The following is a 12572-nucleotide window of genomic DNA, read 5'->3' as shown; positions in this document are numbered from 1 at the left end:
TTTTCCTTAAGTGGCAACTCATTTCTCGTCATTCTCACTCTCACTCTAACTCTATCAACTTAGAAGAGTACACCACCTCAAACATTTGTCAGTTCATATCTTTGCTTTTATGAGGTCTATTTTCATTTTGAAAAGTTCAAAGTGAACAACTAAACGACGCCGATTCAGTGGTGTATTTGGTCTTATCTTCATGTGAATAAATATTTTATTATTGACTTTTCCAAAATTCCAATAGGTCATTCATTTGCATGTCGTGATCTATTTTTCCTTGATTTCAGCTGTCTCAGCTCTAAACTATACTTTTCTTTCTCAATAAATAATTCATTTTCTGTTTGCAATGTATTACAGAGATGTTGATTTACCACATGTAAAAATTTCAAAGTTGTATCTGAAGCTGTTTCTGAATTATACGTGATTATCCATTGGGATGCTGTGCTTTGGTCACATTTTTTCCTCTATAAATAGAGATTTTCCACCACATAAACGGTCATAACTTTTTGACCAGTTGAGACAGAGCCATAATTTTTCACTCTAGTTAATGTTTCACTCCCCTTTATTTTTCTACGCTAAATTAATACCCATAGCCACTATTTTGAAAAATTCTTGCAAGTGCCTACTAAGAGGGTTGAACTTGAACCTGAACATGCTCCTTCTTCTTCTTCTTCTTCTTCTTCTTCTTCTACTAATAACTACAACTAGATAGGTACTACTCTTCTGAATGATCGGAGCCGTTTAAGAAACTAAATTACGGTTTCCACCGGCGCAGCTCTCTAGACTTCCAGTCCCACAGTGCCCAGTATGGGCGGGAGACCTTACCCCCGATGTTCCTCGAGCCTCGAGGTAGTTTCACTTTATAATTGTTTTAGCTTTTGAACTGTGGATCTTTTGTCAAACGTTTTATTTTAATTTTTCAAATTTAGTAGCACTTTAAAGGTCTGCGTTAGGTATCGCTCTGCTGTACTGTAACTGTAAGAGCGTAATAATAACGTGGTAAAAGTACCGTAAAAGTATGCTGATGAAAATGATATTGACAATGAAAAATAAGGAGAACAATAGAACTTATAAACAAATCAATAAAGAAGCTTTAAAAAAAATGAAATTTAAAAGAAGTAAGAAAAAACTGCCTCAAGAAGTGAAAAAAATTGTCCCTGTTGTTGAGATGTGAAGTGGACATAATCGTGTCTGTTAAGAATTAGAAGAAATGAAAGATGCCACTTTTTATTTTAAATGTAGATTGCACATTAGCAGAACACTAAAAAAAAAAGTAAAGAAAGAAAATCCAATGTGGCAACTTGGTTGCAAGTGAAAAAAGTAAAATTACTCCGCTCAGCATTGCTGCTGGTGTGATGTCTAGTGTTAGTTAGGTGTCACTATATTAGAGTGATATCTTGTTACTTCATATTTTCATTTTAAAACCTGTAGAACAACTTGATTGATTTGTAAATTTCCTTATATGACCATTGTTTTAGTTTTCCGCAGCCATTATAATTCAATTTGAAATATTGAAAGGTACTGGAGAGGAGTCTTAGCGGGGTTTTTTTTTGTCTGTTAGTTTTAGTTATAGGTCATAGTGCAGGTCCAAGTGTTGGAAATGTACAAGGTTTTATTTTTTTATTTTAAGGTTAGTTGAAGGAATACTTTCCTTAGCTCAAGGAACGTGCAGAAGACCTCCCCTATTTACTACTTACTACTACTACCCAAGTACTAGTGCTAGACTACTTCTTCCGCCACCTCACTCCTAAACGGACTGACACCACAGGCAACTGATATTATTCTCTCTCTCTCTCTCTCTCTCTCTCTCTCTCTCTCTCTCTATCTGAGTGTGTATCTGTCTGTCTATTTCTGCCCATCTCCCCTCTTTTTATTAATTAGTTTGTAGGTGTTTGGCAAATTCTCAAGAACCGCCAAGATATATGCGGCTGTGTGGCACTCACTTCCGGATTGGAAGGTCATGGGGTCGAGTCTCGTCAAGGCCTCACATTCTCTCACTGTACTCATGTGTATGATTTCCTATCCGCTAAGAGCTTTGTCTGTCAGAAGAAAAACATCGCCTAACGTTCTACTTGTTACGTTTTGCTGCTAGTCATGGATCCTTTGTAAAGTGCTTTGAGCATGTTTGGTGGATATTGCGGCTTATGAAAGCTCAATTCTTTTTTTAATACTTATATATATATAAAAAAGATGCAGGATGATGACGGGCATGCGCTACTTTATGATGTAGTATAAACCATTCCTAATATATGATTTTGCTAAATAGGCCTACACTCAAATTTTACGAGTGTATCTGGTGGCAAATATTAGACACTCGTTGCCACTGTGATTTTGATGAAACTTGGCTTATAGACAGATACATGAATTTTCCTAATACGGCTTCAAACATGCAATCTGAACTTCAATTTATAATGAAGTAATTTTCTCAAATGACAGCTTGATTGAATGTGACAAGATCCTTTTACTTAATACAATTCAATTTAGTGTGGTCTGTAGTTGTTTGCCTAATATTAGAATGCACAGAATTTGAATTTTTATTGACTTTAAATATTGAAAACAACATGCCTTTGGCTTTCCATTTGTGCCATTCCATTCAGCTTTTGACCTAGTCCCTGATTTGAGTACCACGTCACAAATTTAAGTTCCTCGAGAAAACTCTCGACTTACTTTCTTATTCTTCTAACGTACTGAACTGTAACACCTTTGTCTCAGTTGGAGAAAATATTGCAATTTTTAAACTTAATATTTAGGTATTTATGTTATGATCTTTTATATTATTCCGTGTTTTTCAGCTTCCATCATATCACCCTGAGGAAAGTTGGCTAATTTATGACTTTTGTGTCTATGAATGCAAGCAGGCAAAAAGCAATTGACTTCAAGCAAAAGAGTTCGCCCTAACCAGAGGTAGGAGGTTGTTTTTGGACGGGGGCAGGAGGTGTTTTTTTACTTTTACATATTTAAAAAAATGAAAATATTATATGCACAAGGTTATAATATTTCAGAATAACTCGGAAGTAAATTATCACCATCAGCTTTTCTATCTTGATTGCCAAGACAATTTTAATAAAGCAATCAAACTGATTCTGAATTTTAAAACATCCAGAGGAAGAGGCAATGTGTGCCTATCTGCAGCTCATTTACAGTCTTCAGTGGGCGGGCTGCACGATGTAATGCAGCAAGACAATAGTTCAACTATTACCAGAACAGTTTTAAAAAGTGAAACACTTGATTTGTTCATCTGGATTAGTATTATTATTGAATGTCTTATTAAGATTTATTTTCAATTGCTCTATAATCTGCATGTTGAAATCCTTCACAATTGAGTTATGCAAGTGACAACGCTATTAATATTTTATCATACTATGTTGTGGATAATTTTATTACTTTGTAATAAAAAGTTTTTCTTACCATGCAGGACTCTGAAATTAATACTGGCTTCTGAGGGTTACAGGGGCTAATCACCACCATGAAAATCACCCATGTGATAAATTGGTAAGACTCATTCATTTTATACTTATTTTCCATCGACATTTTGTCCCTGCAGTTTTTCGCTGCCGAAAATTTTACACTTGACAGCAATTAATCGCAAATTCTATTTTAGTCGCAATTAGACTCAATTTTTTTTTATAAATATGTATTATTTTTTCTTTTCTTGTTACTTTATATTTTCAGTACTTAATTGTCCCTCCCCCCTCCCACTATTGAGTGTAATATATAGTAATAGATTAGTTAGGTAAATGCACTGTTGACACCAGGACCAAATGTTTAAAGGACAACAGCCATTCCAACTCATATTTTATTACGATACATTCAAGGTGGCGCACTGAGATGGAGAGATGATGACCAGCTTGTGACAAAATTGACTGTTCCAGAATTTGTATTTTTTTTATTAAAAAAAAAATTTCTTGGAAGGGTTCTGGGCAGAGAGTTCACATTTTTCTATCCCTTATATTTGTTTTCCCTTTCCAGGTTGCTCCCTGTCTTTGTTATGGATTAAGATTGCTCATTTTTTTCCTGGTTCTTGCGGGGGTCTTTAGTTGGGAGGCAGACAGTCAAATACAGTACCTTTCTTCTTGAGATGATTTTTTATACTGTAAATCATCTCTCTGTTATGTACTGTTATAGTTATAGGTTTTGAATATTATTGCATTATGTAAATGTTTTAGCAGGATCCTTTGCTTGTGTCTCAGTGAGACTTTGAGGTAATGTCAAAATTGGTACATCTTTGAGGTGCTCGTGAAATCTACTGTTCCCTATTTATTGAATCAGTCACCATATCATCATCCTTTTTATAGTGTTGTAAGCGCTATTAAGTCCTGTAAGACAATATAAGCAGATCTAGGTGGTGGTATTATTTTGGGTCTTTTTTTTTTTGTCTTTGGTTTTTTTTTTTGTTCCAGATAAGGAATTTTAAGATTTGATGGTTGTCCATAGACTTTTCAAAATAAAATTTGACTTTGACTATGGGTACGATGCAGTTATAAGTGCTTGATTTCTGAGGACTAATCATAAACGGTGACCACTCTATTGCGTTTTTGTATGCCATGAAAATGTTACAAAGACAATGAAGCGACGTTTTTTGGGAATTCTGCAGTCATTCATTTAACCCTTGAATTTGATGAGCGCCTGTTGCATTTTAGTTCATTCAAGTATTTTAGAGTGACAAACACAACTCGTGCATTATGGGTTTATATGCAGATTTTTGTCTTTAAATTGTCAATAAAAAATAAAATGCTTTTTTTTTTTTTTTGTTAGCTGGCAGGTCTGAATTGAATGCTATTGCATTCAATTTTGTACTTTTAATCTTTTTTCTTTTTACATTTAGCCATCCTCACTTTATCCGGAGAATCGCCTGCCCCTCGTGAATGAGACAGTGAAGGCTATGGCTAAAACAAAGGTGTCCACAACCCAACTTAGGCAATACATTCAATCAAGCCAAGGATAAAATGTATTGCTAAAGATGTCGAAGATTTGCAGCGGAGATTGTTCAAGGCTGATATTGATAGGACGGACGGTGAAACGGTACAGGAATTACTGAGAGAGATAGAGGAGGAAGGAGGTGTAACAAAGTTCAGTGTGAATGAGGATGGTGGTTTTGAGTATTTGTTTTAAGTAACGGGAAGAATGAGGCGTGATGTGAGTGTTTGTTATGGATGCAACATACAAAGTAAATCGATATTTGTATCCACTTGTGAATATTATGTGCATAGATGATGAGGGTCATGGCGGGCGAAAGACTGGATATCCATGACCAACCTGAAACTGACATTGTACCAGTATGACGTGTGACAAATACACAGGAAGGACTGTATCGAATTGTATCTTCAGTGACAAACAGGATCAATAGCTTGTTTCAAGTTATGGTAGAACATCAGTTTCTGCAAAGAATCTCCCAGTTGGAACAGTTTTTGACTCTTGTCTCTGAAGATAAAGACTTTGACATTGTTGACATGACTGACTTAATACAGACAAATCCCCATTCTAACCCTCTTTCTGACTTTTCAGAGACACCAGACATTGTAAATGCACGTACTGACCAGAGACCACAGACATTATAAATACACACTCTGCCCAGACAGAGACCACAGACGTTATGGACACACAAACTGACCAGACAGAGAGACCACAGACGTTATGGACACACAGACTGACCAGACAGGGACTCCAGATAACAGAGACATGCGACCATAAAGATGCCCTTGACATGACAGAGACAGTTAGACTGCGAAATTTTTCAAATGTGACTCTACACAGGAAATTTCAGGCCGAAACTGTGTTATACAGGTCGGTACAGAATAAAACAAATATAACACAGGAGACCAAACACTGTGTTGTAGAATATCAAAATTTCAAAGGTGGTCGGTCAGTGACGAAATAAAAAGGGACATTATAAGTCGTAATATTACATCTCAATAAAAGAGTGTGATAGTAAAAAGGTGCCAATTAACAATTGAGTCGGTCAAGTCTCTATCCAGATTCAAAAGGATAGTGCAAAGTCCTGTATGTAAAACAAATTTGAGAAGCATGGTTGTTCTCAATACTTGTTGGGTCGTGATCGGTATAGAGTGAAGTAGTGTTCATGCATTTTGACATTTTCTTGATCTTTTAAAATAAAATTATAATTTAATTTAATCAACAGACTTGTTTAATAATTTAAAGATGTGGGGACCTTTTGTAAAATCATTAGTCCGATTGTAGTTGTAAATTTCTTTATATTCTAATGTCATAAAATCAGTGACACCACTGAATCCCTACCAGCGCTTTTACTCACTGAGTCCCTACCACCAGCGCTTTTACTGAGTCCCTACCACCAGCGCTATTACTCACCCAGTCCCTCCACCTGGGCGGAGTTCCTGACCTCCCTTAGTGGGCAGGGGGGTTCATACTGTGTCTTCTATCCCCTTATATCTGTTTTCCAACATGCTTTCTGTCTTTGTCTTGGAATGAGATTACTTGGTTTTGTCCTGGTCCTGGCCGGATCCCCCGGCTGAGAGGGAAGCAGTCGAATGTATAGTTAGTTTTGGGAGATGATATTTTTTCATTGTAAATCATCTCTCTGTTATGTACTGTATTATGTTTTATTTACATATTATAGTTGATTTGTTAACATTTGAGTGTATTCCTCTTAGTCGGGACCTGTGCTTGTGTCTGGATGAGACTTTTAGGTGATCTCAAACTAAGTACTTTGACGGTGTGCTCTTGGAATCTACATCTGTTTCCCATTTGAACAAATTCCCTTGTTTTACCTTTTCTTGGGTGCTTTAATTGAATTCTATAACTTTTTACTATCCATTTCTTCCTTTTACTGGCGCTGATATGACCTTAATGTTTGCAAGCCCGTAAAACCTCAAAAACAAACAAACAAACATACAGTCCCTACCACCAGCGCTTTTACTCATTGAGTCATAGAGCTTTTACTCACCGAGTCCCTACCACCAGTGCAATATACTCACACGAGATCCTACCACACAGCGCTTAACTCACCGAGTCCCTACCACCAGATCGCTTTTACTGAGCTAAGCTTTTACTCATGAGTCCCTACCACCAGCTAGCTAATTTACTCGAGTCACTAGAGCTTTTACTCACGAGTCCTACCACCAAGTCGCTTTACTCACCGAGTCCCTACCACCAATCGCTTTTACTCTTCGAGTCCCTATCACCAGCGCTTTTACTCACTAGTCATAGAGCTTTTACTCACCGAGTCCCTACCACCAGTCGCTTTTACTCGAGTCATTTTTTCGAGTCCCTACCACCAGCGCTATAACCCGAGTCCTACCACCATGCTTTACTCAGTCTAGAGCTTTTACTCACTGAGTCCTCCCACCAGTGCTTTTACTCTTCGAGTCCTACCACAGCGCTTTTACTCACTGACACTGTCCTACCACCAGTGCTATTACTGAGTTATAGAGCTTTTACTCACTGAGTCCCTACACCAGCGCTTTATCACTGAGTCATAGCTTTACTCACGAGTCCTACCACCAGGCTATAACTCACGAGTCCTACCACCAGCGCTTTTACACTTCGAGTCCCTACCACCAGCGCTTTTACTCACTAAGTCATAGAGCTTTTACTCACCGAGTCCCTACCACCAGTGCTATTACCGAGTCATAGAGCTTTTACTCACTGAGTCCCTACCACCAGCGCTTCTACTCACTAAGTCATAGAGCTTTTACTCACTGAGTCCCTACGACCAGCGCTATTACTCACTGAGCCCCTACCACCAGCGCTTTACTCACCGAGTCCCTACCACCAGCGCTATTACAGAGTCCTAGAGCTTTTACTCACTGAGCACCTACGACCAGCGTTATTACTCACCGAGTCCCTACCACCAGCGCTATTACTCAGCGAGTCATAGAGCTTTTACTCATCGAGTCCCTACGACCAGTGCTTTTACTCACTGAGTCCCTACGATCAGCGCTATTACTCACTGAGTCCCTACCACCAGCGCTTTTACTCGTTGAATCCCTATCACCAGCACTTTTACTCGCCGAGTTCCTACCACATGGCTATTACTGAGTCCCTAACACCAGCGCTAATACTATTAGCCACCAAATCCCTACCACCAGGGGGGACAATATAAGCTCAAATTAGACCCCAAAAATTCTTACAGTGATGCAGAAAAAAACAACGAACAGATCTCTTTCAAATTTACACAAAATGTTTCTTACAACAAGATGGATAGGTTTAGCAATAGTCTTGAAAATAAATTTTTCAGAATTTTTTTTCGATTTCTTAGTGAAAATTTGGTGTGACATGACAGGAAAAAAAATTGATTTAAAAATTCATAAAACTGCTAAATTTTTGTTTAGCCCAAAACCCATCCATCATGATGCAAAACACATCATAAGAAAAATTCTGACCAAATTTGAAGACAATCTGATGGGAAACAATCCAGATGTGAATGTTAGAAAATCAGAGAATGACGCACAATGAAATTTTGAGAAAATGAAAAATTTGTCTTTAATTTGATAATAAAGCCAATTATGCAGACAAAGGCCAACATTCATCAAGTATATAAACAATATGGAACAAGAAAACAGTAATATTTTATAAATTGATCAAATTCTGAAAAAAATTCTAAACGATTCGCTAACCCATACCTCTAAGAAAAAAATTACGAAATAATTTAATATCTGCTGTTATTCACCAAAAAATTACTTTAGTGGTCAAATATGCTTTATAGTTCTAAAATTCTTTAATTATATCTCATGAACTAATAATGTAATGTATAATTTGATGTTAAACACCAAAAATAACTGAATTAAAAAAAAAAACTTTTTTAAGGGGCAACATAAGCTAAAATTAGACGTAAAACCCTAAAATTCTAACATAGATGCACCAAAAACTAGCATATAAATTTCTTTCAAATTTAAACACAATGTTTCTTTCATAAATAGCTATATCATGAAAACTCTTGGAAAAATTTTTTTAGAATTTTTATTTGATTTCAACTGAAAATTTAGCGCGGATCAACAGGAACAAATGAATTTTAAAATTTATAAAATTGCTAAATTTTAATTTACCCCCAAACACTTACATCATGATGTAAAACACATCATAGAAAAAATTCTGAATAAATTTGAAGATAATTTAAAGGAAAATGATTAAGGTAGGATTGCTAGAAAATCAGAAAAATGACATAAAACAGACATTTGAGAAAGCGCAAGCTTTTTCTATAATTTGACATAAAGTTAAAAGGCTGATTTTGCAGATAACTAAAAGAAATGATCCATCAAACTTTCAAAATATGACCGTAATAGGACAAGAAAACGAAAATTTTGTAGATTGATCTAAGTCTTTAAAAAATTATAATCGGTTCACTAACCCATACCCCATAGATAAAAAAAAATGCTGTAAAATTGATTTTTTTACGCCCAGAGATAAAATAATTTTGTGGTCGAATATGATGTCATACCTTATGAATTCATCATTATAATCACAAAACCTAATTATTTACTGTATACAATAGGTTATACAGATGATTTCTAGATATATTAAATGATTTTTCAAAATATGATAGGGCACGCTATCCTCATTTTTCATTTTTTTATTCTACTTGAGAGACAAGTCGTATAAAATTAGATATCTAGTCAAGTTGAACTGCAAAATCAATTCTATTTTAGACAATAAAACAGTTAAATAGTGCACTAGCTCTGAATAAAAAGCAATTTGCTTTCCCAAACCCTTGGAATAAAAATCTCTTTCGCCTCAATACAGAAAAAGTCAACACTACTTGTTTGCCACCACTTTTTTTGTAGTTCCACAAAGAGGGTTGATCCTGCTCTGGATGGAAAAATTGAAATAAAAAAGAGACACAGTTCATTAGCAATTTTTGGAAATGGCATTATTGTCATAAAATGCATTTGTCAAAGACATAGCAATTTTTAAAAAATGATCATTATTCACACCAACACACTTGAAATTTCATTGGTTTTACATCCATAGAACAAAACTCTTGGCAACAAACTATAGTCTGTCGTTAAGTTAATACATTCAGTAGTAATTCAATTCAAATGATGCTTTGCCATTTTCATTTAGAAAAATGAGCATTTATTTTATTGATCACCAATAAAAAATGTAAAGGCGCAATGGAGATTTGAAAACATTACTAACCATTGTCAAAAAGTGCATGCAGACACTCTGGTCTGCTGGCCCAGATGATGGTTTGCTGATTGATGAGTTTTGCCACAGGGAAAGGTTTGCCTCAACACACCTTGCCAGAATAGCCCTTGAGCCAGCATCTTTATGGATTGTCAGGACACCAGTAACGTCAACAGTGTTCTTTCATGTTAGCTGTCAATGAAAACAAAAAATTTAATTAAATTCACTACAGCGAAATAGGCACATACATGCCAATGCTAAAGTTTATAACAGCAACACTTCGCATGTTGAACGGGACATAACGTCTGTTAGGCAATATTACAATTTCTTCGGACAGAGACAACGCATTTAACGGCCAAGTACACATTTTACAACTGAGTCCGGTGAGAGAAAGTGAGCAAAGTGCCTTTTCCAAGGGCTCAACTATGCGCAGAGCGAGGCTCGAGCCCAGGACCTTCCGGTCCAAAAGCGAGTGTCATACCACTACGACATAGCCGTACGTAATTTTTAAAAATATAATAAAAATAATCACACTAATATAATTATCTCACATTGTCATCATCATAGGCATTTCAAAACTACTAATAATACTACCACTACAGATATCTTATCATTATAAAATATTACTCTCTCCTCTCTCTCTCTCTCTCTCTCTCTCTCTCTCTCTCTCTCTCTTCTCTCTCTCTCTCTCTCTCCATGAACATAACATACAAAACCCAATTTTCCGATAATAAAAAAGCAGCCACCCCCCCCCCCTCCCCAAAAAAAAAAAAGTTTTGAAAAAGTATGGACGATGCATGCTGTGTCGGCCATAATAAAGATAATAACAATAACTGAATGAAAAGTATTTTTTAAAGGACCCTGAGCCTGGAATGTCGTGAGTACTCGAAACCTCTTGACCATGATCTTGACAAAATTAGCAACCTTTTGACTGGGGATCGAACATTGAAACACCTGGTTTTAATCGCCTGACATGGAAGGCTGATTTAAATTATTTGGGGGGGGGGGGGGGGGGGGAATTAGTATTTTAATTTTTTTAAAGCCCTGTTATTGTTATTTTTCACAAAATAAAGTAATAAAGTTAAGTAATTCGCGGTAGCGACAAATGTGTCGTCAGCTGATGCACAATCAACAAACACACAACCCCAAAGCATGTTTAGTTATAAAAATAAGAAATGAATTAAAATGTGCATTTCGTATGCTTACCTTGTAAACTGGGTATTCTGTGACTTGAAAAGAGTGAAGAATTACCAAAGTCCGTCAAAATCAACTTGTAATAATAGTTATAATGTGATTGTGATGAGATGAAGTGTTCACTTTTTGACTTCCAGATAATTCATTGTATATTGCAGTTCTATCCGTATAAAATGTTATATTTTTAGTAATTACGCAAATTCTATTTTTAGTAAGAGTACAAATAAGCTCTGGCGTTATTTGCAGTGGTAGTACAAATAAGCGTAGCCTTCTCATTTATATCGAATCCTTTGTCTAACAGTGAGGATAAAAAGTTCACATCTCCGTGTTCTGCTGCCTTCAGTAAAGCCTCTATTTGATCCATATCGGCCATCCTTAACACTGCAAAATAGGAAAAGTAATAATAGTTAAGATATAATTGACCACATGTGACCCACAATCTCAAAGCCGTATTATGTCGGGATGAATTAGGTGTTGGGAATTTAATTTACAGCCATAAATTATAGGTAACTTGGGGTTAATGTCTCTTCACTTATAGTAGAAAATAGGTATGTTTTATTTCAGACAGCTGCACAGAAAAAAAAAGTTCGCATTTCTAATAAATTCACGTTCGGGTCCGATTTTTTTCAACCAGAAATAATACTGTTTTGAGGCGATGGGTCACATCTATGAAAAGATGTATATTAAATCAAGGTTAAAAAAAAAAAAATACAAAAAAAAAAAAAGCAATAACAAAACAAAAAACAAAACAACAAAAACAAACAACAAAACACAACAAACAAACAACAAAAAACACCCCCCCCCCCAATAAAAAAAAAAAAAAAAAAAAAAAAAAAAAAAAAAAAAAAACCCACGCAAAAAACAAATAAACAAAGAACAACGACAACAATAACAAACCAACAACAAAAAAAATAGCTTAACACTAGAAGATTGGTCAATAAATATCATCTAGGACTTCTGCTTTACTAGTGGTCGGAAGACAGTAATAAAAGTAGTGGTAGTAGTAGGATTAGTAGTATAAGTAGCAGTAGTAGTGGTGGTGGTAGTAGTAGTATAGTAGTAGTAGTAGTGTAGTGTAGTAGTAGTAGTAGTAGTAGTAGTAATAGCAGTAGAGCAGCGTAGTAGTAGTAGTAGTAGTAGTAGTAGATAGTAGTAGTATAGTAGTAGTAGTAGTAGTAGTAGTAGTAGTAGTAGTAATAGTAGTAGTGTAGTAGTAGTAGTAGTAGTAGTAGTAGTAGTAGTAGTAGTAGTAGTAGCAGCAGCAGTAATAGTGGTAGTCGTCGTTG

The 12572-nt window shown here is 35.8% G+C and overlaps 1 long non-coding RNA gene across 2 annotated transcripts; it reads left to right on the top strand.

The window, feature by feature from the left end:
* The first annotated feature begins 31 nt into the window (after positions 1-31).
* On the top strand, positions 32-6123 carry LOC144957208 (uncharacterized). 2 transcript variants are annotated; one of them, XR_013642098.1, is made up of 4 exons: positions 32-1509; positions 2784-2895; positions 3407-3483; positions 4817-6123. It is a non-coding gene; the product is annotated as an uncharacterized LOC144957208 (long non-coding RNA). The 2 variants fall into 2 exon arrangements; XR_013642097.1 differs by lacking the exon at positions 32-1509 and having other exon boundaries at positions 2433-2895.
* Positions 6124-12572: the final 6449 nt, after the last annotated feature.

Source organism: Berghia stephanieae, chromosome 11 (assembly GCF_034508935.2).
Source record: "Berghia stephanieae isolate SIO BIC M18660-M18661 chromosome 11, UCSD_Bste_1.3, whole genome shotgun sequence".
Taxonomy (NCBI): domain Eukaryota; kingdom Metazoa; phylum Mollusca; class Gastropoda; order Nudibranchia; family Aeolidiidae; genus Berghia; species Berghia stephanieae.
The sequence above is the reverse complement of the archived record's forward strand: the minus strand, read 5'-3'. Positions and strand labels throughout refer to the sequence as shown.